General features: G+C 45.7%; 19 non-coding genes and 1 pseudogene across 19 annotated transcripts; all 20 read right to left on the bottom strand.

Annotated features, from left to right (window-relative positions):
• Window positions 1–928: 928 nt before the first annotated feature.
• On the bottom strand, window positions 929–1119 carry LOC141158878 (U2 spliceosomal RNA). The gene has a single exon (XR_012248899.1). It is a non-coding gene; the product is annotated as a U2 spliceosomal RNA (small nuclear RNA).
• A 1116-nt stretch (window positions 1120–2235) lies between these two features.
• On the bottom strand, window positions 2236–2426 carry LOC141158877 (U2 spliceosomal RNA). The gene has a single exon (XR_012248898.1). It is a non-coding gene; the product is annotated as a U2 spliceosomal RNA (small nuclear RNA).
• Window positions 2427–3542: 1116 nt separating this feature from the next.
• On the bottom strand, window positions 3543–3733 carry LOC141158876 (U2 spliceosomal RNA). The gene has a single exon (XR_012248897.1). It is a non-coding gene; the product is annotated as a U2 spliceosomal RNA (small nuclear RNA).
• A 1116-nt stretch (window positions 3734–4849) lies between these two features.
• On the bottom strand, window positions 4850–5040 carry LOC141158875 (U2 spliceosomal RNA). Its single transcript, XR_012248896.1, has one exon. It is a non-coding gene; the product is annotated as a U2 spliceosomal RNA (small nuclear RNA).
• Window positions 5041–6156: 1116 nt separating this feature from the next.
• LOC141158874 (U2 spliceosomal RNA) lies at window positions 6157–6347 on the bottom strand. Its single transcript, XR_012248895.1, has one exon. It is a non-coding gene; the product is annotated as a U2 spliceosomal RNA (small nuclear RNA).
• Window positions 6348–7462: 1115 nt separating this feature from the next.
• Window positions 7463–7653, bottom strand: LOC141159925 (U2 spliceosomal RNA). The gene has a single exon (XR_012249917.1). It is a non-coding gene; the product is annotated as a U2 spliceosomal RNA (small nuclear RNA).
• Window positions 7654–8774: 1121 nt separating this feature from the next.
• On the bottom strand, window positions 8775–8965 carry LOC141158873 (U2 spliceosomal RNA). Its single transcript, XR_012248894.1, has one exon. It is a non-coding gene; the product is annotated as a U2 spliceosomal RNA (small nuclear RNA).
• A 1121-nt stretch (window positions 8966–10086) lies between these two features.
• Window positions 10087–10277, bottom strand: LOC141158872 (U2 spliceosomal RNA). The gene has a single exon (XR_012248893.1). It is a non-coding gene; the product is annotated as a U2 spliceosomal RNA (small nuclear RNA).
• A 1121-nt stretch (window positions 10278–11398) lies between these two features.
• Window positions 11399–11589, bottom strand: LOC141158871 (U2 spliceosomal RNA). Its single transcript, XR_012248892.1, has one exon. It is a non-coding gene; the product is annotated as a U2 spliceosomal RNA (small nuclear RNA).
• A 1113-nt stretch (window positions 11590–12702) lies between these two features.
• Window positions 12703–12893, bottom strand: LOC141159797 (U2 spliceosomal RNA). The gene has a single exon (XR_012249794.1). It is a non-coding gene; the product is annotated as a U2 spliceosomal RNA (small nuclear RNA).
• A 1118-nt stretch (window positions 12894–14011) lies between these two features.
• LOC141159794 (U2 spliceosomal RNA) lies at window positions 14012–14202 on the bottom strand. The gene has a single exon (XR_012249792.1). It is a non-coding gene; the product is annotated as a U2 spliceosomal RNA (small nuclear RNA).
• Window positions 14203–15320: 1118 nt separating this feature from the next.
• LOC141160251 (U2 spliceosomal RNA) lies at window positions 15321–15503 on the bottom strand. The gene has a single exon (XR_012250200.1). It is a non-coding gene; the product is annotated as a U2 spliceosomal RNA (small nuclear RNA).
• A 794-nt stretch (window positions 15504–16297) lies between these two features.
• LOC141160443 (U2 spliceosomal RNA) lies at window positions 16298–16389 on the bottom strand (annotated as a pseudogene).
• A 1115-nt stretch (window positions 16390–17504) lies between these two features.
• LOC141158869 (U2 spliceosomal RNA) lies at window positions 17505–17695 on the bottom strand. The gene has a single exon (XR_012248890.1). It is a non-coding gene; the product is annotated as a U2 spliceosomal RNA (small nuclear RNA).
• Window positions 17696–18811: 1116 nt separating this feature from the next.
• LOC141158868 (U2 spliceosomal RNA) lies at window positions 18812–19002 on the bottom strand. The gene has a single exon (XR_012248889.1). It is a non-coding gene; the product is annotated as a U2 spliceosomal RNA (small nuclear RNA).
• A 1116-nt stretch (window positions 19003–20118) lies between these two features.
• LOC141159396 (U2 spliceosomal RNA) lies at window positions 20119–20309 on the bottom strand. The gene has a single exon (XR_012249403.1). It is a non-coding gene; the product is annotated as a U2 spliceosomal RNA (small nuclear RNA).
• Window positions 20310–21425: 1116 nt separating this feature from the next.
• Window positions 21426–21616, bottom strand: LOC141158867 (U2 spliceosomal RNA). Its single transcript, XR_012248888.1, has one exon. It is a non-coding gene; the product is annotated as a U2 spliceosomal RNA (small nuclear RNA).
• A 1115-nt stretch (window positions 21617–22731) lies between these two features.
• On the bottom strand, window positions 22732–22922 carry LOC141158866 (U2 spliceosomal RNA). Its single transcript, XR_012248887.1, has one exon. It is a non-coding gene; the product is annotated as a U2 spliceosomal RNA (small nuclear RNA).
• Window positions 22923–24042: 1120 nt separating this feature from the next.
• LOC141159752 (U2 spliceosomal RNA) lies at window positions 24043–24233 on the bottom strand. Its single transcript, XR_012249751.1, has one exon. It is a non-coding gene; the product is annotated as a U2 spliceosomal RNA (small nuclear RNA).
• A 1116-nt stretch (window positions 24234–25349) lies between these two features.
• Window positions 25350–25540, bottom strand: LOC141158865 (U2 spliceosomal RNA). The gene has a single exon (XR_012248886.1). It is a non-coding gene; the product is annotated as a U2 spliceosomal RNA (small nuclear RNA).
• Between the last annotated feature and the right edge of the window lie 837 nt (window positions 25541–26377).

Genomic DNA, 26377 nt, shown 5'->3' with positions numbered 1-26377 from the left:
ACCCTCAACCCCCGGCTGTTCCCACCCGCCTCAACACCGTTGGAAGGGAGGAGAACCAATTAAGGCGGGGGGGGGGGGTGGGGTGGAACGAGCAGCTGTCTACCCTTAGCAGGAGGGTTGCTGATTAATTACCTCTCCTGCTGCTGCTGCTGCTGGCTGTCCAGCAGCAGACTGAAGGTGGCTGCTGCTGTGCGCAGGTATATAAAGGCTCAGAGCCTATTATGACACGCGCAGCCAGCGTTCCATTGCCACATTCCGTCTACTGCAGGCGGGATACCTGGATGGCTGAATGTCACTGAGAAGCTCACAGAGACCGCCATAAGCAACAGTTTAAAAGAATGCCACAGACTAATCAACCAAACTTTTTGGGTTGGTTTCTCTTTTATAGTCTGCAGGCATTAAATGAAAGAAGTCAGTGTTCCAGCAGAGGGAGACAACGTTTCAGAAAAGGCATTGTAGCAAACCAAAAAAGAAATTTTAAGCGCAGCAGAGTAACCAGCTCACATACCTGTTAGCTCAGGTGAGTTTAAAAGGCTGCTGTTGATAACAAGGGCATTTGCTAAATAGATGGTGTGTGTGCAACAATATACTGAAAGGTCAATTATATTGTGCAGCTTATCTCACCACCTGTAGTTATTTAGGTGAAAGCTCCAAAATGCTTGCCTAATATGTCTGTTTATCCAAAAGGAAGTATAGAGGGAGAGCTAGATAGATAGCATTGCATTACATTACATGGCAATGCAATGCACAGTTGCTGAAGTTGAACCAAAATGAGCTTGTCATCTGGCTTCTGCAACTTTTAACATGAAAAATCCAATGAGGAGAAGAAAAGCAAAGCCAAAGAGTCCATCCCAAAATCCGACAAACAAGCCAAATGAACAAAAAGCATTGAATTCAATTCTTTCTGATTTTAGAAACTGCATTAAAGAAGGGGTGCACCGGTCCTGGAGATACTGCAATACCAGGTCAATGCGTGGAGTGGACAGAGCAAGCTCTTTTTCCATCTCCCTGTTCTAAAAATCCATTTAATATATGGTCCCCAGATAGGGGACGTATCAGATATTAAACTGATAAGAACAGATACTACACTTGATCTTAGCCAAAAGGCCGAGAAGCGATAACCAGAATTGGTTTCCGACTACGGTGCCACCCAAGGATTCTGAAAAGTCCATTTGTGGAGATGGCCACCTGGACTCCCGTTAAGAAGACATGCTGTCAACCTCTAGATCCCTCACATGCCTGCACTTTTCGGCTTGCTGCTGCTGCAATCCACGCGTTTTAGATCTGCATAACTCCACCTCTTTTAGCACAGTACCCTCAACCCCCGGCTGTTCCCACCCGCCTCAACACCGTTGGAAGGGAGGAGAACCAATTAAGGCGGGGGGGGGGGTGGAACGAGCAGCTGTCTACCCTTAGCAGGAGGGTTGCTGATTAATTACCTCTCCTGCTGCTGCTGCTGCTGGCTGTCCAGCAGCAGACTGAAGGTGGCTGCTGCTGTGCGCAGGTATATAAAGGCTCAGAGCCTATTATGACACGCGCAGCCAGCGTTCCATTGCCACATTCCGTCTACTGCAGGCGGGATACCTGGATGGCTGAATGTCACTGAGAAGCTCACAGAGACCGCCATAAGCAACAGTTTAAAAGAATGCCACAGACTAATCAACCAAACTTTTTGGGTTGGTTTCTCTTTTATAGTCTGCAGGCATTAAATGAAAGAAGTCAGTGTTCCAGCAGAGGGAGACAACGTTTCAGAAAAGGCATTGTAGCAAACCAAAAAAGAAATTTTAAGCGCAGCAGAGTAACCAGCTCACATACCTGTTAGCTCAGGTGAGTTTAAAAGGCTGCTGTTGATAACAAGGGCATTTGCTAAATAGATGGTGTGTGTGCAACAATATACTGAAAGGTCAATTATATTGTGCAGCTTATCTCACCACCTGTAGTTATTTAGGTGAAAGCTCCAAAATGCTTGCCTAATATGTCTGTTTATCCAAAAGGAAGTATAGAGGGAGAGCTAGATAGATAGCATTGCATTACATTACATGGCAATGCAATGCACAGTTGCTGAAGTTGAACCAAAATGAGCTTGTCATCTGGCTTCTGCAACTTTTAACATGAAAAATCCAATGAGGAGAAGAAAAGCAAAGCCAAAGAGTCCATCCCAAAATCCGACAAACAAGCCAAATGAACAAAAAGCATTGAATTCAATTCTTTCTGATTTTAGAAACTGCATTAAAGAAGGGGTGCACCGGTCCTGGAGATACTGCAATACCAGGTCAATGCGTGGAGTGGACAGAGCAAGCTCTTTTTCCATCTCCCTGTTCTAAAAATCCATTTAATATATGGTCCCCAGATAGGGGACGTATCAGATATTAAACTGATAAGAACAGATACTACACTTGATCTTAGCCAAAAGGCCGAGAAGCGATAACCAGAATTGGTTTCCGACTACGGTGCCACCCAAGGATTCTGAAAAGTCCATTTGTGGAGATGGCCACCTGGACTCCCGTTAAGAAGACATGCTGTCAAACTCTAGATCCCTCACATGCCTGCACTTTTCGGCTTGCTGCTGCTGCAATCCACGCGTTTTAGATCTGCATAACTCCACCTCTTTTAGCACAGTACCCTCAACCCCCGGCTGTTCCCACCCGCCTCAACACCGTTGGAAGGGAGGAGAACCAATTAAGGCGGGGGGGGGGGGTGGAACGAGCAGCTGTCTACCCTTAGCAGGAGGGTTGCTGATTAATTACCTCTCCTGCTGCTGCTGCTGCTGGCTGTCCAGCAGCAGACTGAAGGTGGCTGCTGCTGTGCGCAGGTATATAAAGGCTCAGAGCCTATTATGACATGCGCAGCCAGCGTCCATTGCCACATTCCGTCTACTGCAGGCGGGATACCTGGATGGCTGAATGTCACTGAGAAGCTCACAGAGACCGCCATAAGCAACAGTTTAAAAGAATGCCACAGACTAATCAACCAAACTTTTTGGGTTGGTTTCTCTTTTATAGTCTGCAGGCATTAAATGAAAGAAGTCAGTGTTCCAGCAGAGGGAGACAACGTTTCAGAAAAGGCATTGTAGCAAACCAAAAAAGAAATTTTAAGCGCAGCAGAGTAACCAGCTCACATACCTGTTAGCTCAGGTGAGTTTAAAAGGCTGCTGTTGATAACAAGGGCATTTGCTAAATAGATGGTGTGTGTGCAACAATATACTGAAAGGTCAATTATATTGTGCAGCTTATCTCACCACCTGTAGTTATTTAGGTGAAAGCTCCAAAATGCTTGCCTAATATGTCTGTTTATCCAAAAGGAAGTATAGAGGGAGAGCTAGATAGATAGCATTGCATTACATTACATGGCAATGCAATGCACAGTTGCTGAAGTTGAACCAAAATGAGCTTGTCATCTGGCTTCTGCAACTTTTAACATGAAAAATCCAATGAGGAGAAGAAAAGCAAAGCCAAAGAGTCCATCCCAAAATCCGACAAACAAGCCAAATGAACAAAAAGCATTGAATTCAATTCTTTCTGATTTTAGAAACTGCATTAAAGAAGGGGTGCACCGGTCCTGGAGATACTGCAATACCAGGTCAATGCGTGGAGTGGACAGAGCAAGCTCTTTTTCCATCTCCCTGTTCTAAAAATCCATTTAATATATGGTCCCCAGATAGGGGACGTATCAGATATTAAACTGATAAGAACAGATACTACACTTGATCTTAGCCAAAAGGCCGAGAAGCGATAACCAGAATTGGTTTCCGACTACGGTGCCACCCAAGGATTCTGAAAAGTCCATTTGTGGAGATGGCCACCTGGACTCCCGTTAAGAAGACATGCTGTCAAACTCTAGATCCCTCACATGCCTGCACTTTTCGGCTTGCTGCTGCTGCAATCCACGCGTTTTAGATCTGCATAACTCCACCTCTTTTAGCACAGTACCCTCAACCCCCGGCTGTTCCCACCCGCCTCAACACCGTTGGAAGGGAGGAGAACCAATTAAGGCGGGGGGGGGGGTGGAACGAGCAGCTGTCTACCCTTAGCAGGAGGGTTGCTGATTAATTACCTCTCCTGCTGCTGCTGCTGCTGGCTGTCCAGCAGCAGACTGAAGGTGGCTGCTGCTGTGCGCAGGTATATAAAGGCTCAGAGCCTATTATGACACGCGCAGCCAGCGTTCCATTGCCACATTCCGTCTACTGCAGGCGGGATACCTGGATGGCTGAATGTCACTGAGAAGCTCACAGAGACCGCCATAAGCAACAGTTTAAAAGAATGCCACAGACTAATCAACCAAACTTTTTGGGTTGGTTTCTCTTTTATAGTCTGCAGGCATTAAATGAAAGAAGTCAGTGTTCCAGCAGAGGGAGACAACGTTTCAGAAAAGGCATTGTAGCAAACCAAAAAAGAAATTTTAAGCGCAGCAGAGTAACCAGCTCACATACCTGTTAGCTCAGGTGAGTTTAAAAGGCTGCTGTTGATAACAAGGGCATTTGCTAAATAGATGGTGTGTGTGCAACAATATACTGAAAGGTCAATTATATTGTGCAGCTTATCTCACCACCTGTAGATATTTAGGTGAAAGCTCCAAAATGCTTGCCTAATATGTCTGTTTATCCAAAAGGAAGTATAGAGGGAGAGCTAGATAGATAGCATTGCATTACATTACATGGCAATGCAATGCACAGTTGCTGAAGTTGAACCAAAATGAGCTTGTCATCTGGCTTCTGCAACTTTTAACATGAAAAATCCAATGAGGAGAAGAAAAGCAAAGCCAAAGAGTCCATCCCAAAATCCGACAAACAAGCCAAATGAACAAAAAGCATTGAATTCAATTCTTTCTGATTTTAGAAACTGCATTAAAGAAGGGGTGCACCGGTCCTGGAGATACTGCAATACCAGGTCAATGCGTGGAGTGGACAGAGCAAGCTCTTTTTCCATCTCCCTGTTCTAAAAATCCATTTAATATATGGTCCCCAGATAGGGGACGTATCAGATATTAAACTGATAAGAACAGATACTACACTTGATCTTAGCCAAAAGGCCGAGAAGCGATAACCAGAATTGGTTTCCGACTACGGTGCCACCCAAGGATTCTGAAAAGTCCATTTGTGGAGATGGCCACCTGGACTCCCGTTAAGAAGACATGCTGTCAAACTCTAGATCCCTCACATGCCTGCACTTTTCGGCTTGCTGCTGCTGCAATCCACGCGTTTTAGATCTGCATAACTCCACCTCTTTTAGCACAGTACCCTCAACCCCCGGCTGTTCCCACCCGCCTCAACACCGTTGGAAGGGAGGAGAACCAATTAAGGCGGGGGGGGGGGTGGAACGAGCAGCTGTCTACCCTTAGCAGGAGGGTTGCTGATTAATTACCTCTCCTGCTGCTGCTGCTGCTGGCTGTCCAGCAGCAGACTGAAGGTGGCTGCTGCTGTGCGCAGGTATATAAAGGCTCAGAGCCTATTATGACACGCGCAGCCAGCGTTCCATTGCCACATTCCGTCTACTGCAGGCGGGATACCTGGATGGCTGAATGTCACTGAGAAGCTCACAGAGACCGCCATAAGCAACAGTTTAAAAGAATGCCACAGACTAATCAACCAAACTTTTTGGGTTGGTTTCTCTTTTATAGTCTGCAGGCATTAAATGAAAGAAGTCAGTGTTCCAGCAGAGGGAGACAACGTTTCAGAAAAGGCATTGTAGCAAACCAAAAAAGAAATTTTAAGCGCAGCAGAGTAACCAGCTCACATACCTGTTAGCTCAGGTGAGTTTAAAAGGCTGCTGTTGATAACAAGGGCATTTGCTAAATAGATGGTGTGTGTGCAACAATATACTGAAAGGTCAATTATATTGTGCAGCTTATCTCACCACCTGTAGATATTTAGGTGAAAGCTCCAAAATGCTTGCCTAATATGTCTGTTTATCCAAAAGGAAGTATAGAGGGAGAGCTAGATAGATAGCATTGCATTACATTACATGGCAATGCAATGCACAGTTGCTGAAGTTGAACCAAAATGAGCTTGTCATCTGGCTTCTGCAACTTTTAACATGAAAAATCCAATGAGGAGAAGAAAAGCAAAGCCAATGAGTCCATCCCAAAATCCGACAAACAAGCCAAATGAACAAAAAGCATTGAATTCAATTCTTTCTGATTTTAGAAACTGCATTAAAGAAGGGGTGCACCGGTCCTGGAGATACTGCAATACCAGGTCAATGCGTGGAGTGGACAGAGCAAGCTCTTTTTCCATCTCCCTGTTCTAAAAATCCATTTAATATATGGTCCCCAGATAGGGGACGTATCAGATATTAAACTGATAAGAACAGATACTACACTTGATCTTAGCCAAAAGGCCGAGAAGCGATAACCAGAATTGGTTTCCGACTACGGTGCCACCCAAGGATTCTGAAAAGTCCATTTGTGGAGATGGCCACCTGGACTCCCGTTAAGAAGACATGCTGTCAACCTCTAGATCCCTCACATGCCTGCACTTTTCGGCTTGCTGCTGCTGCAATCCACGCGTTTTAGATCTGCATAACTCCACCTCTTTTAGCACAGTACCCTCAACCCCCGGCTGTTCCCACCCGCCTCAACACCGTTGGAAGGGAGGAGAACCAATTAAGGCGGGGGGGGGGTGGAACGAGCAGCTGTCTACCCTTAGCAGGAGGGTTGCTGATTAATTACCTCTCCTGCTGCTGCTGCTGCTGGCTGTCCAGCAGCAGACTGAAGGTGGCTGCTGCTGTGCGCAGGTATATAAAGGCTCAGAGCCTATTATGACACGCGCAGCCAGCGTTCCATTGCCACATTCCGTCTACTGCAGGCGGGATACCTGGATGGCTGAATGTCACTGAGAAGCTCACAGAGACCGCCATAAGCAACAGTTTAAAAGAATGCCACAGACTAATCAACCAAACTTTTTGGGTTGGTTTCTCTTTTATAGTCTGCAGGCATTAAATGAAAGAAGTCAGTGTTCCAGCAGAGGGAGACAACGTTTCAGAAAAGGCATTGTAGCAAACCAAAAAAGAAATTTTAAGCGCAGCAGAGTAACCAGCTCACATACCTGTTAGCTCAGGTGAGTTTAAAAGGCTGCTGTTGATAACAAGGGCATTTGCTAAATAGATGGTGTGTGTGCAACAATATACTGAAAGGTCAATTATATTGTGCAGCTTATCTCACCACCTGTAGTTATTTAGGTGAAAGCTCCAAAATGCTTGCCTAATATGTCTGTTTATCCAAAAGGAAGTATAGAGGGAGAGCTAGATAGATAGCATTGCATTACATTACATGGCAATGCAATGCACAGTTGCTGAAGTTGAACCAAAATGAGCTTGTCATCTGGCTTCTGCAACTTTTAACATGAAAAATCCAATGAGGAGAAGAAAAGCAAAGCCAAAGAGTCCATCCCAAAATCTGACAAACAAGCCAAATGAACAAAAAGCATTGAATTCAATTCTTTCTGATTTTAGAAACTGCATTAAAGAAGGGGTGCACCGGTCCTGGAGATACTGCAATACCAGGTCAATGCGTGGAGTGGACAGAGCAAGCTCTTTTTCCATCTCCCTGTTCTAAAAATCCATTTAATATATGGTCCCCAGATAGGGCACGTATCAGATATTAAACTGATAAGAACAGATACTACACTTGATCTTAGCCAAAAGGCCGAGAAGCGATAACCAGAATTGGTTTCCGACTACGGTGCCACCCAAGGATTCTGAAAAGTCCATTTGTGGAGATGGCCACCTGGACTCCCGTTAAGAAGACATGCTGTCAACCTCTAGATCCCTCACATGCCTGCACTTTTCGGCTTGCTGCTGCTGCAATCCACGCGTTTTAGATCTGCATAGCTCCACCTCTTTTAGCACAGTACCCTCAACCCCTGGCTGTTCCCACCCGCCTCAACACCGTTGGAAGGGAGGAGAACCAATTAAGGCGGGGGGGGTGGGGGGGTGGAACGAGCAGCTGTCTACCCTTAGCAGGAGGGTTGCTGATTAATTACCTCTCCTGCTGCTGCTGCTGCTGGCTGTCCAGCAGCAGACTGAAGGTGGCTGCTGCTGTGCGCAGGTATATAAAGGCTCAGAGCCTATTATGACACGCGCAGCCAGCGTTCCATTGCCACATTCCGTCTACTGCAGGCGGGATACCTGGATGGCTGAATGTCACTGAGAAGCTCACAGAGACCGCCATAAGCAACAGTTTAAAAGAATGCCACAGACTAATCAACCAAACTTTTTGGGTTGGTTTCTCTTTTATAGTCTGCAGGCATTAAATGAAAGAAGTCAGTGTTCCAGCAGAGGGAGACAACGTTTCAGAAAAGGCATTGTAGCAAACCAAAAAAGAAATTTTAAGCGCAGCAGAGTAACCAGCTCACATACCTGTTAGCTCAGGTGAGTTTAAAAGGCTGCTGTTGATAACAAGGGCATTTGCTAAATAGATGGTGTGTGTGCAACAATATACTGAAAGGTCAATTATATTGTGCAGCTTATCTCACCACCTGTAGATATTTAGGTGAAAGCTCCAAAATGCTTGCCTAATATGTCTGTTTATCCAAAAGGAAGTATAGAGGGAGAGCTAGATAGATAGCATTGCATTACATTACATGGCAATGCAATGCACAGTTGCTGAAGTTGAACCAAAATGAGCTTGTCATCTGGCTTCTGCAACTTTTAACATGAAAAATCCAATGAGGAGAAGAAAAGCAAAGCCAATGAGTCCATCCCAAAATCCGACAAACAAGCCAAATGAACAAAAAGCATTGAATTCAATTCTTTCTGATTTTAGAAACTGCATTAAAGAAGGGGTGCACCGGTCCTGGAGATACTGCAATACCAGGTCAATGCGTGGAGTGGACAGAGCAAGCTCTTTTTCCATCTCCCTGTTCTAAAAATCCATTTAATATATGGTCCCCAGATAGGGGACGTATCAGATATTAAACTGATAAGAACAGATACTACACTTGATCTTAGCCAAAAGGCCGAGAAGCGATAACCAGAATTGGTTTCCGACTACGGTGCCACCCAAGGATTCTGAAAAGTCCATTTGTGGAGATGGCCACCTGGACTCCCGTTAAGAAGACATGCTGTCAACCTCTAGATCCCTCACATGCCTGCACTTTTCGGCTTGCTGCTGCTGCAATCCACGCGTTTTAGATCTGCATAGCTCCACCTCTTTTAGCACAGTACCCTCAACCCCTGGCTGTTCCCACCCGCCTCAACACCGTTGGAAGGGAGGAGAACCAATTAAGGCGGGGGGGGTGGGGGGGTGGAACGAGCAGCTGTCTACCCTTAGCAGGAGGGTTGCTGATTAATTACCTCTCCTGCTGCTGCTGCTGCTGGCTGTCCAGCAGCAGACTGAAGGTGGCTGCTGCTGTGCGCAGGTATATAAAGGCTCAGAGCCTATTATGACACGCGCAGCCAGCGTTCCATTGCCACATTCCGTCTACTGCAGGCGGGATACCTGGATGGCTGAATGTCACTGAGAAGCTCACAGAGACCGCCATAAGCAACAGTTTAAAAGAATGCCACAGACTAATCAACCAAACTTTTTGGGTTGGTTTCTCTTTTATAGTCTGCAGGCATTAAATGAAAGAAGTCAGTGTTCCAGCAGAGGGAGACAACGTTTCAGAAAAGGCATTGTAGCAAACCAAAAAAGAAATTTTAAGCGCAGCAGAGTAACCAGCTCACATACCTGTTAGCTCAGGTGAGTTTAAAAGGCTGCTGTTGATAACAAGGGCATTTGCTAAATAGATGGTGTGTGTGCAACAATATACTGAAAGGTCAATTATATTGTGCAGCTTATCTCACCACCTGTAGTTATTTAGGTGAAAGCTCCAAAATGCTTGCCTAATATGTCTGTTTATCCAAAAGGAAGTATAGAGGGAGAGCTAGATAGATAGCATTGCATTACATTACATGGCAATGCAATGCACAGTTGCTGAAGTTGAACCAAAATGAGCTTGTCATCTGGCTTCTGCAACTTTTAACATGAAAAATCCAATGAGGAGAAGAAAAGCAAAGCCAAAGAGTCCATCCCAAAATCTGACAAACAAGCCAAATGAACAAAAAGCATTGAATTCAATTCTTTCTGATTTTAGAAACTGCATTAAAGAAGGGGTGCACCGGTCCTGGAGATACTGCAATACCAGGTCAATGCGTGGAGTGGACAGAGCAAGCTCTTTTTCCATCTCCCTGTTCTAAAAATCCATTTAATATATGGTCCCCAGATAGGGGACGTATCAGATATTAAACTGATAAGAACAGATACTACACTTGATCTTAGCCAAAAGGCCGAGAAGCGATAACCAGAATTGGTTTCCGACTACGGTGCCACCCAAGGATTCTGAAAAGTCCATTTGTGGAGATGGCCACCTGGACTCCCGTTAAGAAGACATGCTGTCAACCTCTAGATCCCTCACATGCCTGCACTTTTCGGCTTGCTGCTGCTGCAATCCACGCGTTTTAGATCTGCATAGCTCCACCTCTTTTAGCACAGTACCCTCAACCCCCGGCTGTTCCCACCCGCCTCAACACCGTTGGAAGGGAGGAGAACCAATTAAGGCGGGGGGGGTGGGGGGGTGGAACGAGCAGCTGTCTACCCTTAGCAGGAGGGTTGCTGATTAATTACCTCTCCTGCTGCTGCTGCTGCTGGCTGTCCAGCAGCAGACTGAAGGTGGCTGCTGCTGTGCGCAGGTATATAAAGGCTCAGAGCCTATTATGACACGCGCAGCCAGCGTTCCATTGCCACATTCCGTCTACTGCAGGCGGGATACCTGGATGGCTGAATGTCACTGAGAAGCTCACAGAGACCGCCATAAGCAACAGTTTAAAAGAATGCCACAGACTAATCAACCAAACTTTTTGGGTTGGTTTCTCTTTTATAGTCTGCAGGCATTAAATGAAAGAAGTCAGTGTTCCAGCAGAGGGAGACAACGTTTCAGAAAAGGCATTGTAGCAAACCAAAAAAGAAATTTTAAGCGCAGCAGAGTAACCAGCTCACATACCTGTTAGCTCAGGTGAGTTTAAAAGGCTGCTGTTGATAACAAGGGCATTTGCTAAATAGATGGTGTGTGTGCAACAATATACTGAAAGGTCAATTATATTGTGCAGCTTATCTCACCACCTGTAGTTATTTAGGTGAAAGCTCCAAAATGCTTGCCTAATATGTCTGTTTATCCAAAAGGAAGTATAGAGGGAGAGCTAGATAGATAGCATTGCATTACATTACATGGCAATGCAATGCACAGTTGCTGAAGTTGAACCAAAATGAGCTTGTCATCTGGCTTCTGCAACTTTTAACATGAAAAATCCAATGAGGAGAAGAAAAGCAAAGCCAAAGAGTCCATCCCAAAATCCGACAAACAAGCCAAATGAACAAAAAGCATTGAATTCAATTCTTTCTGATTTTAGAAACTGCATTAAAGAAGGGGTGCACCGGTCCTGGAGATACTGCAATACCAGGTCAATGCGTGGAGTGGACAGAGCAAGCTCTTTTTCCATCTCCCTGTTCTAAAAATCCATTTAATATATGGTCCCCAGATAGGGGACGTATCAGATATTAAACTGATAAGAACAGATACTACACTTGATCTTAGCCAAAAGGCCGAGAAGCGATAACCAGAATTGGTTTCCGACTACGGTGCCACCCAAGGATTCTGAAAAGTCCATTTGTGGAGATGGCCACCTGGACTCCCGTTAAGAAGACATGCTGTCAACCTCTAGATCCCTCACATGCCTGCACTTTTCGGCTTGCTGCTGCTGCAATCCACGCGTTTTAGATCTGCATAACTCCACCTCTTTTAGCACAGTACCCTCAACCCCCGGCTGTTCCCACCCGCCTCAACACCGTTGGAAGGGAGGAGAACCAATTAAGGCGGGGGGGGGGGTGGAACGAGCAGCTGTCTACCCTTAGCAGGAGGGTTGCTGATTAATTACCTCTCCTGCTGCTGCTGCTGGCTGTCCAGCAGCAGACTGAAGGTGGCTGCTGCTGTGCGCAGGTATATAAAGGCTCAGAGCCTATTATGACACGCGCAGCCAGCGTTCCATTGCCACATTCCGTCTACTGCAGGCGGGATACCTGGATGGCTGAATGTCACTGAGAAGCTCACAGAGACCTCCATAAGCAACAGTTTAAAAGAATGCCACAGACTAATAAACCAAACTTTTTGGGTTGGTTTCTCTTTTATAGTCTGAAGGCATTAAATGAAAGAAGTCAGTGTTCCAGCAGAGGGAGACAACGTTTCAGAAAAGGCATTGTAGCAAACCAAAAAAGAAATTTTAAGCGCAGCAGAGTAACCAGCGCACATACCTGTTAGCTCAGGTGAGTTTAAAAGGCTGCTGTTGATAACAAGGGCATTTGCTAAATAGATGGTGTGTGTGCAACAATATACTGAAAGGTCAATTATATTGTGCAGCTTATCTCACCACCTGTAGTTATTTAGGTGAAAGCTCCAAAATGCTTGCCTAATATGTCTGTTTATCCAAAAGGAAGTATAGAGGGAGAGCTAGATAGATAGCATTGCATTACATTACATGGCAATGCAATGCACAGTTGCTGAAGTTGAACCAAAATGAGCTTGTCATCTGGCTTCTGCAACTTTTAACATGAAAAATCCAATGAGGAGAAGAAAAGCAAAGCCAAAGAGTCCATCCCAAAATCCGACAAACCAGCCAAATGAACAAAAAGCATTGAATTCAATTCTTTCTGATTTTAGAAACTGCATTAAAGAAGGGGTGCACCGGTCCTGGAGATACTGCAATACCATGTCAATGCGTGGAGTGGACAGAGCAAGCTCTTTTTCCATCTCCCTGTTCTAAAAATCCATTTAATATATGGTCCCCAGATAGGGGACGTATCAGATATTAAACTGATAAGAACAGATACTACACTTGATCTTAGCCAAAAGGCCGAGAAGCGATAACCAGAATTGGTTTCCGACTACGGTGCCACCCAAGGATTCTGAAAAGTCCATTTGTGGAGATGGCCACCTGGACTCCCGTTAAGAAGACATGCTGTCAACCTCTAGATCCCTCACATGCCTGCACTTTTCGGCTTGCTGCTGCTGCAATCCACGCGTTTTAGATCTGCATAACTCCACCTCTTTTAGCACAGTACCCTCAACCCCCGGCTGTTCCCACCCGCCTCAACACCGTTGGAAGGGAGGAGAACCAATTAAGGCGGGGGGGCGGGGGTGGAACGAGCAGCTGTCTACCCTTAGCAGGAGGGTTGCTGATTAATTACCTCTCCTGCTGCTGCTGCTGCTGGCTGTCCAGCAGCAGACTGAAGGTGGCTGCTGCTGTGCGCAGGTATATAAAGGCTCAGAGCCTATTATGACACGCGCAGCCAGCGTTCCATTGCCACATTCCGTCTACTGCAGGCGGGATACCTGGATGGCTGAATGTCACTGAGAAGCTCACAGAGACCGCCATAAGCAACAGTTTAAAAGAATGCCACAGACTAATCAACCAAACTTTTTGGGTTGGTTTCTCTTTTATAGTCTGCAGGCATTAAATGAAAGAAGTCAGTGTTCCAGCAGAGGGAGACAACGTTTCAGAAAAGGCATTGTAGCAAACCAAAAAAGAAATTTTAAGCGCAGCAGAGTAACCAGCTCACATACCTGTTAGCTCAGGTGAGTTTAAAAGGCTGCTGTTGATAACAAGGGCATTTGCTAAATAGATGGTGTGTGTGCAACAATATACTGAAAGGTCAATTATATTGTGCAGCTTATCTCACCACCTGTAGTTATTTAGGTGAAAGCTCCAAAATGCTTGCCTAATATGTCTGTTTATCCAAAAGGAAGTATAGAGGGAGAGCTAGATAGATAGCATTGCATTACATTACATGGCAATGCAATGCACAGTTGTTGAAGTTGAACCAAAATGAGCTTGTCATCTGGCTTCTGCAACTTTTAACATGAAAAATCCAATGAGGAGAAGAAAAGCAAAGCCAAAGAGTCCATCCCAAAATCCGACAAACCAGCCAAATGAACAAAAAGCATTGAATTCAATTCTTTCTGATTTTAGAAACTGCATTAAAGAAGGGGTGCACCGGTCCTGGAGATACTGCAATACCATGTCAATGCGTGGAGTGGACAGAGCAAGCTCTTTTTCCATCTCCCTGTTCTAAAAATCCATTTAATATATGGTCCCCAGATAGGGGACGTATCAGATATTAAACTGATAAGAACAGATACTACACTTGATCTTAGCCAAAAGGCCGAGAAGCGATAACCAGAATTGGTTTCCGACTACGGTGCCACCCAAGGATTCTGAAAAGTCCATTTGTGGAGATGGCCACCTGGACTCCCGTTAAGAAGACATGCTGTCAACCTCTAGATCCCTCACATGCCTGCACTTTTCGGCTTGCTGCTGCTGCAATCCACGCGTTTTAGATCTGCATAACTCCACCTCTTTTAGCACAGTACCCTCAACCCCCGGCTGTTCCCACCCGCCTCAACACCGTTGGAAGGGAGGAGAACCAATTAAGGCGGGGGGGCGGGGGTGGAACGAGCAGCTGTCTACCCTTAGCAGGAGGGTTGCTGATTAATTACCTCTCCTGCTGCTGCTGCTGCTGGCTGTCCAGCAGCAGACTGAAGGTGGCTGCTGCTGTGCGCAGGTATATAAAGGCTCAGAGCCTATTATGACACGCGCAGCCAGCGTTCCATTGCCACATTCCGTCTACTGCAGGCGGGATACCTGGATGGCTGAATGTCACTGAGAAGCTCACAGAGACCGCCATAAGCAACAGTTTAAAAGAATGCCACAGACTAATCAACCAAACTTTTTGGGTTGGTTTCTCTTTTATAGTCTGCAGGCATTAAATGAAAGAAGTCAGTGTTCCAGCAGAGGGAGACAACGTTTCAGAAAAGGCATTGTAGCAAACCAAAAAAGAAATTTTAAGCGCAGCAGAGTAACCAGCTCACATACCTGTTAGCTCAGGTGAGTTTAAAAGGCTGCTGTTGATAACAAGGGCATTTGCTAAATAGATGGTGTGTGTGCAACAATATACTGAAAGGTCAATTATATTGTGCAGCTTATCTCACCACCTGTAGTTATTTAGGTGAAAGCTCCAAAATGCTTGCCTAATATGTCTGTTTATCCAAAAGGAAGTATAGAGGGAGAGCTAGATAGATAGCATTGCATTACATTACATGGCAATGCAATGCACAGTTGCTGAAGTTGAACCAAAATGAGCTTGTCATCTGGCTTCTGCAACTTTTAACATGAAAAATCCAATGAGGAGAAGAAAAGCAAAGCCAAAGAGTCCATCCCAAAATCCGACAAACAAGCCAAATGAACAAAAAGCATTGAATTCAATTCTTTCTGATTTTAGAAACTGCATTAAAGAAGGGGTGCACCGGTCCTGGAGATCCTGCAATACCAGGTCAATGCGTGGAATGGACAGAGCAAGCTCTTTTTCCATCTCCCTGTTCTAAAAATCCATTTAATATATGGTCCCCAGATAGGGGACGTATCAGATATTAAACTGATAAGAACAGATTTTTTTTTTTTTTTTTTCGAAATCCCGAATTCGTGTACAAAACCCGAGTGCGCTTAAAAAAGTGACAAGTGCCACAAAAAAAGTGCACTAGGATGCTGGTCTTCTTGAAACCCTCTCCAAAAGGAGAAGGGTCCCCCAAACCATTCCCCGTCCCTCCGAGCCAAAAGGCCACAGCGAGGAACAGGGACAAAAAGCCACCTCCAGCCGAAGCCAGAGGCGACCCAATCTTACCCCCAGCACCTGCCCGAGTTCTCACCCGAGCAAGGCACTGGGAGCCAAAGACTGTGCTCCCCTCCCGTAAGAGGGGAGCCAACAACGCTCTCCTCCCAAAAGAGGAGAGCCAGGGGGGTTCAGGGGGGAGCGGAACCCGATGGCCACACACTCCCCCCCTAGACCTGCCAAGAGAGGAACCCGTAAGGGAACCGCATCCCGACAAAATCCTAGTAGGACGTGACACACGTGAATAAGTGGACACACAGTGACAAAGAAATTAAATAAATAGTGAAGGTTTCACAGTATAATACTGCCCGGACCTTCGACCGGGAATTGAAAAATTCCCCATCCTAAGGCCAGAAGGCCCGGAATAAGGGTGTGTGCGAAGAAAGAAAATTTGAAGTGCTTGTGCAAATGTGCCATAAACTCAAGTGGGGTTCCCAATCCCATTGAGTTAAGGCACCCCAGGGTCACCACTCCTGGGGCACTTCACACTTCGGGCTTTCGATCTTCCCCGGCCCAATGGCGTCGATCCTGGGGGGCCATGCTTTCCACCAGATGACTATATTAGCCACCTGGCATACTAACAAGCGCCTAAACCCCAGTGTGCATAATGTATCAATCTACTAGGGCGGCCAACATCCAAAACCGCCTTTTCGAAAGATACTACACTTGATCTTAGCCAAAAGGCCGAGAAGCGATAACCAGAATTGGTTTCCGACTACGGTGCCACCCAAGGATTCTGAAAAGTCCATTTGTGGAGATGGCCACCTGGACTCCCGTTAAGAAGACATGCTGTCAACCTCTAGATCCCTCACATGCCTGCACTTTTCGGCTTGCTGCTGCTGCAATCCACGCGTTTTAGATCTGCATAACTCCACCTCTTTTAGCACAGTACCCTCAACCCCCGGCTGTTCCCACCCGCCTCAACACCGTTGGAAGGGAGGAGAACCAATTAAGGCGGGGGGGGGGTGGAACGAGCAGCTGTCTACCCTTAGCAGGAGGGTTGCTGATTAATTACCTCTCCTGCTGCTGCTGCTGCTGGCTGTCCAGCAGCAGACTGAAGGTGGCTGCTGCTGTGCGCAGGTATATAAAGGCTCAGAGCCTATTATGACACGCGCAGCCAGCGTTCCATTGCCACATTCCGTCTACTGCAGGCGGGATACCTGGATGGCTGAATGTCACTGAGAAGCTCACAGAGACCGCCATAAGCAACAGTTTAAAAGAATGCCACAGACTAATCAACCAAACTTTTTGGGTTGGTTTCTCTTTTATAGTCTGCAGGCATTAAATGAAAGAAGTCAGTGTTCCAGCAGAGGGAGACAACGTTTCAGAAAAGGCATTGTAGCAAACCAAAAAAGAAATTTTAAGCGCAGCAGAGTAACCAGCTCACATACCTGTTAGCTCAGGTGAGTTTAAAAGGCTGCTGTTGATAACAAGGGCATTTGCTAAATAGATGGTGTGTGTGCAACAATATACTGAAAGGTCAATTATATTGTGCAGCTTATCTCACCACCTGTAGTTATTTAGGTGAAAGCTCCAAAATGCTTGCCTAATATGTCTGTTTATCCAAAAGGAAGTATAGAGGGAGAGCTAGATAGATAGCATTGCATTACATTACATGGCAATGCACTGCACAGTTGCTGAAGTTGAACCAAAATGAGCTTGTCATCTGGCTTCTGCAACTTTTAACATGAAAAATCCAATGAGGAGAAGAAAAGCAAAGCCAAAGAGTCCATCCCAAAATTCGACAAACAAGCCAAATGAACAAAAAGCATTGAATTCAATTCTTTCTGATTTTAGAAACTGCATTAAAGAAGGGGTGCACCGGTCCTGGAGATACTGCAATACCAGGTCAATGCGTGGAGTGGACAGAGCAAGCTCTTTTTCCATCTCCCTGTTCTAAAAATCCATTTAATATATGGTCCCCAGATAGGGGACGTATCAGATATTAAACTGATAAGAACAGATACTACACTTGATCTTAGCCAAAAGGCCGAGAAGCGATAACCAGAATTGGTTTCCGACTACGGTGCCACCCAAGGATTCTGAAAAGTCCATTTGTGGAGATGGCCACCTGGACTCCCGTTAAGAAGACATGCTGTCAACCTCTAGATCCCTCACATGCCTGCACTTTTCGGCTTGCTGCTGCTGCAATCCACGCGTTTTAGATCTGCATAACTCCACCTCTTTTAGCACAGTACCCTCAACCCCCGGCTGTTCCCACCCGCCTCAACACCGTTGGAAGGGAGGAGAACCAATTAAGGCGGGGGGGGGGGTGGAACGAGCAGCTGTCTACCCTTAGCAGGCGGGTTGCTGATTAATTACCTCTCCTGCTGCTGCTGCTGCTGGCTGTCCAGCAGCAGACTGAAGGTGGCTGCTGCTGTGCGCAGGTATATAAAGGCTCAGAGCCTATTATGACACGCGCAGCCAGCGTTCCATTGCCACATTCCGTCTACTGCAGGCGGGATACCTGGATGGCTGAATGTCACTGAGAAGCTCACAGAGACCGCCATAAGCAACAGTTTAAAAGAATGCCACAGACTAATCAACCAAACTTTTTGGGTTGGTTTCTCTTTTATAGTCTGCAGGCATTAAATGAAAGAAGTCAGTGTTCCAGCAGAGGGAGACAACGTTTCAGAAAAGGCATTGTATCAAACCAAAAAAGAAATTTTAAGCGCAGCAGAGTAACCAGCTCACATACCTGTTAGCTCAGGTGAGTTTAAAAGGCTGCTGTTGATAACAAGGGCATTTGCTAAATAGATGGTGTGTGTGCAACAATATACTGAAAGGTCAATTATATTGTGCAGCTTATCTCACCACCTGTAGTTATTTAGGTGAAAGCTCCAAAATGCTTGCCTAATATGTCTGTTTATCCAAAAGGAAGTATAGAGGGAGAGCTAGATAGATAGCATTGCATTACATTACATGGCAATGCAATGCACAGTTGCTGAAGTTGAACCAAAATGAGCTTGTCATCTGGCTTCTGCAACTTTTAACATGAAAAATCCAATGAGGAGAAGAAAAGCAAAGCCAAAGAGTCCATCCCAAAATCCGACAAACAAGCCAAATGAACAAAAAGCATTGAATTCAATTCTTTCTGATTTTAGAAACTGCATTAAAGAAGGGGTGCACCGGTCCTGGAGATACTGCAATACCAGGTCAATGCGTGGAGTGGACAGAGCAAGCTCTTTTTCCATCTCCCTGTTCTAAAAATCCATTTAATATATGGTCCCCAGATAGGGGACGTATCAGATATTAAACTGATAAGAACAGATACTACACTTGATCTTAGCCAAAAGGCCGAGAAGCGATAACCAGAATTGGTTTCCGACTACGGTGCCACCCAAGGATTCTGAAAAGTCCATTTGTGGAGATGGCCACCTGGACTCCCGTTAAGAAGACATGCTGTCAACCTCTAGATCCCTCACATGCCTGCACTTTTCGGCTTGCTGCTGCTGCAATCCACGCGTTTTAGATCTGCATAACTCCACCTCTTTTAGCACAGTACCCTCAACCCCCGGCTGTTCCCACCCGCCTCAACACCGTTGGAAGGGAGGAGAACCAATTAAGGCGGGGGGGGGGGTGGAACGAGCAGCTGTCTACCCTTAGCAGGAGGGTTGCTGATTAATTACCTCTCCTGCTGCTGCTGCTGCTGGCTGTCCAGCAGCAGACTGAAGGTGGCTGCTGCTGTGCGCAGGTATATAAAGGCTCAGAGCCTATTATGACACGCGCAGCCAGCGTTCCATTGCCACATTCCGTCTACTGCAGGCGGGATACCTGGATGGCTGAATGTCACTGAGAAGCTCACAGAGACCGCCATAAGCAACAGTTTAAAAGAATGCCACAGACTAATCAACCAAACTTTTTGGGTTGGTTTCTCTTTTATAGTCTGCAGGCATTAAATGAAAGAAGTCAGTGTTCCAGCAGAGGGAGACAACGTTTCAGAAAAGGCATTGTAGCAAACCAAAAAAGAAATTTTAAGCGCAGCAAAGTAACCAGCTCACATACCTGTTAGCTCAGGTGAGTTTAAAAGGCTGCTGTTGATAACAAGGGCATTTGCTAAATAGATGGTGTGTGTGCAACAATATACTGAAAGGTCAATTATATTGTGCAGCTTATCTCACCACCTGTAGTTATTTAGGTGAAAGCTCCAAAATGCTTGCCTAATATGTCTGTTTATCCAAAAGGAAGTATAGAGGGAGAGCTAGATAGATAGCATTGCATTACATTACATGGCAATGCAATGCACAGTTGCTGAAGTTGAACCAAAATGAGCTTGTCATCTGGCTTCTGCAACTTTTAACATGAAAAATCCAATGAGGAGAAGAAAAGCAAAGCCAAAGAGTCCATCCCAAAATCCGACAAACAAGCCAAATGAACAAAAAGCATTGAATTCAATTCTTTCTGATTTTAGAAACTGCATTAAAGAAGGGGTGCACCGGTCCTGGAGATACTGCAATACCAGGTCAATGCGTGGAGTGGACAGAGCAAGCTCTTTTTCCATCTCCCCGTTCTAAAAATCCATTTAATATATGGTCCCCAGATAGGGGACGTATCAGATATTAAACTGATAAGAACAGATACTACACTTGATCTTAGCCAAAAGGCCGAGAAGCGATAACCAGAATTGGTTTCCGACTACGGTGCCACCCAAGGATTCTGAAAAGTCCATTTGTGGAGATGGCCACCTGGACTCCCGTTAAGAAGACATGCTGTCAACCTCTAGATCCCTCACATGCCTGCACTTTTCGGTTTGCTGCTGCTGCAATCCACGCGTTTTAGATCTGCATAACTCCACCTCTTTTAGCACAGTACCCTCAACCCCCGGCTGTTCCCACCCGCCTCAACACCGTTGGAAGGGAGGAGAACCAATTAAGGCGGGGGGGGGGGTGGAACGAGCAGCTGTCTACCCTTAGCAGGAGGGTTGCTGATTAATTACCTCTCCTGCTGCTGCTGCTGCTGGCTGTCCAGCAGCAGACTGAAGGTGGCTGCTGCTGTGCGCAGGTATATAAAGGCTCAGAGCCTATTATGACACGCGCAGCCTGCGTTCCATTGCCACATTCCGTCTACTGCAGGCGGGATACCTGGATGGCTGAATGTCACTGAGAAGCTCACAGAGACCGCCATAAGCAACAGTTTAAAAGAATGCCACAGACTAATCAACCAAACTTTTTGGGTTGGTTTCTCTTTTATAGTCTGCAGGCATTAAATGAAAGAAGTCAGTGTTCCAGCAGAGGGAGACAACGTTTCAGAAAAGGCATTGTAGCAAACCAAAAAATAAATTTTAAGCGCAGCAGAGTAACCAGCTCACATACCTGTTAGCTCAGGTGAGTTTAAAAGGCTGCTGTTGATAACAAGGGCATTTGCTAAATAGATGGTGTGTGTGCAACAATATACTGAAAGGTCAATTATATTGTGCAGCTTATCTCACCACCTGTAGTTATTTAGGTGAAAGCTCCAAAATGTTTGCCTAATATGTCTGTTTATCCAAAAGGAAGTATAGAGGGAGAGCTAGATAGATAGCATTGCATTACATTACATGGCAATGCAATGCACAGTTGCTGAAGTTGAACCAAAATGAGCTTGTCATCTGGCTTCTGCAACTTTTAACATGAAAAATCCAATGAGGAGAAGAAAAGCAAAGCCAAAGAGTCCATCCCAAAATCCGACAAACAAGCCAAATGAACAAAAAGCATTGAATTCAATTCTTTCTGATTTTAGAAACTGCATTAAAGAAGGGGTGCACCGGTCCTGGAGATACTGCAATACCAGGTCAATGCGTGGAGTGGACAGAGCAAGCTCTTTTTCCATCTCCCTGTTCTAAAAATCCATTTAATATATGGTCCCCAGATAGGGGACGTATCAGATATTAAACTGATAAGAACAGATACTACACTTGATCTTAGCCAAAAGGCCGAGAAGCGATAACCAGAATTGGTTTCCGACTACGGTGCCACCCAAGGATTCTGAAAAGTCCATTTGTGGAGATGGCCACCTGGACTCCCGTTAAGAAGACATGCTGTCAACCTCTAGATCCCTCACATGCCTGCACTTTTCGGCTTGCTGCTGCTGCAATCCACGCGTTTTAGATCTGCATAACTCCACCTCTTTTAGCACAGTACCCTCAACCCCCGGCTGTTCCCACCCGCCTCAACACCGTTGGAAGGGAGGAGAACCAATTAAGGCGGGGGGGGGGTGGAACGAGCAGCTGTCTACCCTTAGCAGGAGGGTTGCTGATTAATTACCTCTCCTGCTGCTGCTGCTGCTGGCTGTCCAGCAGCAGACTGAAGGTGGCTGCTGCTGTGCGCAGGTATATAAAGGCTCAGAGCCTATTATGACACGCGCAGCCAGCGTTCCATTGCCACATTCCGTCTACTGCAGGCGGGATACCTGGATGGCTGAATGTCACTGAGAAGCTCACAGAGACCGCCATAAGCAACAGTTTAAAAGAATGCCACAGACTAATCAACCAAACTTTTTGGGTTGGTTTCTCTTTTATAGTCTGCAGGCATTAAATGAAAGAAGTCAGTGTTCCAGCAGAGGGAGACAACGTTTCAGAAAAGGCATTGTAGCAAACCAAAAAAGAAATTTTAAGCGCAGCAGAGTAACCAGCTCACATACCTGTTAGCTCAGGTGAGTTTAAAAGGCTGCTGTTGATAACAAGGGCATTTGCTAAATAGATGGTGTGTGTGCAACAATATACTGAAAGGTCAATTATATTGTGCAGCTTATCTCACCACCTGTAGTTATTTAGGTGAAAGCTCCAAAATGCTTGCCTAATATGTCTGTTTATCCAAAAGGAAGCATAGAGGGAGAGCTAGATAGATAGCATTGCATTACATTACATGGCAATGCAATGCACAGTTGCTGAAGTTGAACCAAAATGAGCTTGTCATCTGGCTTCTGCAACTTTTAACATGAAAAATCCAATGAGGAGAAGAAAAGCAAAGCCAAAGAGTCCATCCCAAAATCCGACAAACAAGCCAAATGAACAAAAAGCATTGAATTCAATTCTTTCTGATTTTAGAAACTGCATTAAAGAAGGGGTGCACCGGTCCTGGAGATACTGCAATACCAGGTCAATGCGTGGAGTGGACAGAGCAAGCTCTTTTTCCATCTCCCTGTTCTAAAAATCCATTTAATATATGGTCCCCAGATAGGGGACGTATCAGATATTAAACTGATAAGAACAGATACTACACTTGATCTTAGCCAAAAGGCCGAGAAGCGATAACCAGAATTGGTTTCCGACTACGGTGCCACCCAAGGATTCTGAAAAGTCCATTTGTGGAGATGGCCACCTGGACTCCCGTTAAGAAGACATGCTGTCAACCTCTAGATCCCTCACATGCCTGCACTTTTCGGCTTGCTGCTGCTGCAATCCACGCGTTTTAGATCTGCATAACTCCACCTCTTTTAGCACAGTACCCTCAACCCCCGGCTGTTCCCACCCGCCTCAACACCGTTGGAAGGGAGGAGAACCAATTAAGGCGGGGGGGGGGGGGGGTGGAACGAGCAGCTGTCTACCCTTAGCAGGAGGGTTGCTGATTAATTACCTCTCCTGCTGCTGCTGCTGCTGGCTGTCCAGCAGCAGACTGAAGGTGGCTGCTGCTGTGCGCAGGTATATAAAGGCTCAGAGCCTATTATGACACGCGCAGCCAGCGTTCCATTGCCACATTCCGTCTACTGCAGGCGGGATACCTGGATGGCTGAATGTCACTGAGAAGCTCACAGAGACCGCCATAAGCAACAGTTTAAAAGAATGCCACAGACTAATCAACCAAACTTTTTGGGTTGGTTTCTCTTTTATAGTCTGCAGGCATTAAATGAAAGAAGTCAGTGTTCCAGCAGAGGGAGACAACGTTTCAGAAAAGGCATTGTAGCAAACCAAAAAAGAAATTTTAAGCGCAGCAGAGTAACCAGCTCACATACCTGTTAGCTCAGGTGAGTTTAAAAGGCTGCTGTTGATAACAAGGGCATTTGCTAAATAGATGGTGTGTGTGCAACAATATACTGAAAGGTCAATTATATTGTGCAGCTTATCTCACCACCTGTAGTTATTTAGGTGAAAGCTCCAAAATGCTTGCCTAATATGTCTGTTTATCCAAAAGGAAGTATAGAGGGAGAGCTAGATAGATAGCATTGCATTACATTTCATGGCAATGCAATGCACAGTTGCTGAAGTTGAACCAAAATGAGCTTGTCATCTGGCTTCTGCAACTTTTAACATGAAAAATCCAATGAGGAGAAGAAAAGCAAAGCCAAAGAGTCCATCCCAAAATCCGACAAACAAGCCAAATGAACAAAAAGCATTGAATTCAATTCTTTCTGATTTTAGAAACTGCATTAAAGAAGGGGTGCACCGGTCCTGGAGATACTGCAATACCAGGTCAATGCGTGGAGTGGACAGAGCAAGCTCTTTTTCCATCTCCCTGTTCTAAAAATCCATTTAATATATGGTCCCCAGATAGGGGACGCATCAGATATTAAACTGATAAGAACAGATACTACACTTGATCTTAGCCAAAAGGCCGAGAAGCGATAACCAGAATTGGTTTCCGACTACGGTGCCACCCAAGTATTCTGAAAAGTCCATTTGTGGAGATGGCCACCTGGACTCCCGTTAAGAAGACATGCTGTCAACCTCTAGATCCCTCACATGCCTGCACTTTTCGGCTTGCTGCTGCTGCAATCCACGCGTTTTAGATCTGCATAACTCCACCTCATTTAGCACAGTACCCTCAACCCCCGGCTGTTCCCACCCGCCTCAACACCGTTGGAAGGGAGGAGAACCAATTAAGGCGGGGGGGGGGGTGGAACGAGCAGCTGTCTACCCTTAGCAGGAGGGTTGCTGATTAATTACCTCTCCTGCTGCTGCTGCTGCTGGCTGTCCAGCAGCAGACTGAAGGTGGCTGCTGCTGTGCGCAGGTATATAAAGGCTCAGAGCCTATTATGACACGTGCAGCCAGCGTTCCATTGCCACATTCCGTCTACTGCAGGCGGGATACCTGGATGGCTGAATGTCACTGAGAAGCTCACAGAGACCGCCATAAGCAACAGTTTAAAAGAATGCCACAGACTAATCAACCAAACTTTTTGGGTTGGTTTCTCTTTTATAGTCTGCAGGCATTAAATGAAAGAAGTCAGTGTTCCAGCAGAGGGAGACAACGTTTCAGAAAAGGCATTGTAGCAAACCAAAAAAGAAATTTTAAGCGCAGCAGAGTAACCAGCTCACATACCTGTTAGCTCAGGTGAGTTTAAAAGGCTGCTGTTGATAACAAGGGCATTTGCTAAATAGATGGTGTGTGTGCAACAATATACTGAAAGGTCAATTATATTGTGCAGCTTATCTCACCACCTGTAGTTATTTAGGTGAAAGCTCCAAAATGCTTGCCTAATATGTCTGTTTATCCAAAAGGAAGTATAGAGGGAGAGCTAGATAGATAGCATTGCATTACATTACATGGCAATGCAATGCACAGTTGCTGAAGTTGAACCAAAATGAGCTTGTCATCTGGCTTCTGCAACTTTTAACATGAAAAATACAATGAGGAGAAGAAAAGCAAAGCCAAAGAGTCCATCCCAAAATCCGACAAACAAGCCAAATGAACAAAAAGCATTGAATTCAATTCTTTCTGATTTTAGAAACTGCATTAAAGAAGGGGTGCACCGGTCCTGGAGATACTGCAATACCAGGTCAATGCGTGGAGTGGACAGAGCAAGCTCTTTTTCCATCTCCCTGTTCTAAAAATCCATTTAATATATGGTCCCCAGATAGGGGACGTATCAGATATTAAACTGATAAGAACAGATACTACACTTGATCTTAGCCAAAAGGCCGAGAAGCGATAACCAGAATTGGTTTCCGACTACGGTGCCACCCAAGGATTCTGAAAAGTCCATTTGTGGAGATGGCCACCTGGACTCCCGTTAAGAAGACATGCTGTCAACCTCTAGATCCCTCACATGCCTGCACTTTTCGGCTTGCTGCTGCTGCAATCCACGCGTTTTAGATCTGCATAACTCCACCTCTTTTAGCACAGTACCCTCAACCCCCGGCTGTTCCCACCCGCCTCAACACCGTTGGAAGGGAGGAGAACCAATTAAGGCGGGGGGGGGGGGGTGGAACGAGCAGCTGTCTACCCTTAGCAGGAGGGTTGCTGATTAATTACCTCTCCTGCTGCTGCTGCTGCTGGCTGTCCAGCAGCAGACTGAAGGTGGCTGCTGCTGTGCGCAGGTATATAAAGGCTCAGAGCCTATTATGACACGCGCAGCCAGCGTTCCATTGCCACATTCCGTCTACTGCAGGCGGGATACCTGGATGGCTGAATGTCACTGAGAAGCTCACAGAGACCGCCATAAGCAACAGTTTAAAAGAATGCCACAGACTAATCAACCAAACTTTTTGGGTTGGTTTCTCTTTTATAGTCTGCAGGCATTAAATGAAAGAAGTCAGTGTTCCAGCAGAGGGAGACAACGTTTCAGAAAAGGCATTGTAGCAAACCAAAAAAGAAATTTTAAGCGCAGCAGAGTAACCAGCTCACATACCTGTTAGCTCAGGTGAGTTTAAAAGGCTGCTGTTGATAACAAGGGCATTTGCTAAATAGATGGTGTGTGTGCAACAATATACTGAAAGGTCAATTATATTGTGCAGCTTATCTCACCACCTGTAGTTATTTAGGTGAAA

This window comes from Phyllobates terribilis, unplaced genomic scaffold, assembly GCF_046119375.1.
Source record: "Phyllobates terribilis strain yellow unplaced genomic scaffold, ASM4611937v1 Scaffold_8__6_contigs__length_399053987, whole genome shotgun sequence".
NCBI classification, from domain to species: Eukaryota; Metazoa; Chordata; class Amphibia; order Anura; family Dendrobatidae; genus Phyllobates; species Phyllobates terribilis.
This window is presented reverse-complemented; position numbering and strand designations above follow the sequence as displayed.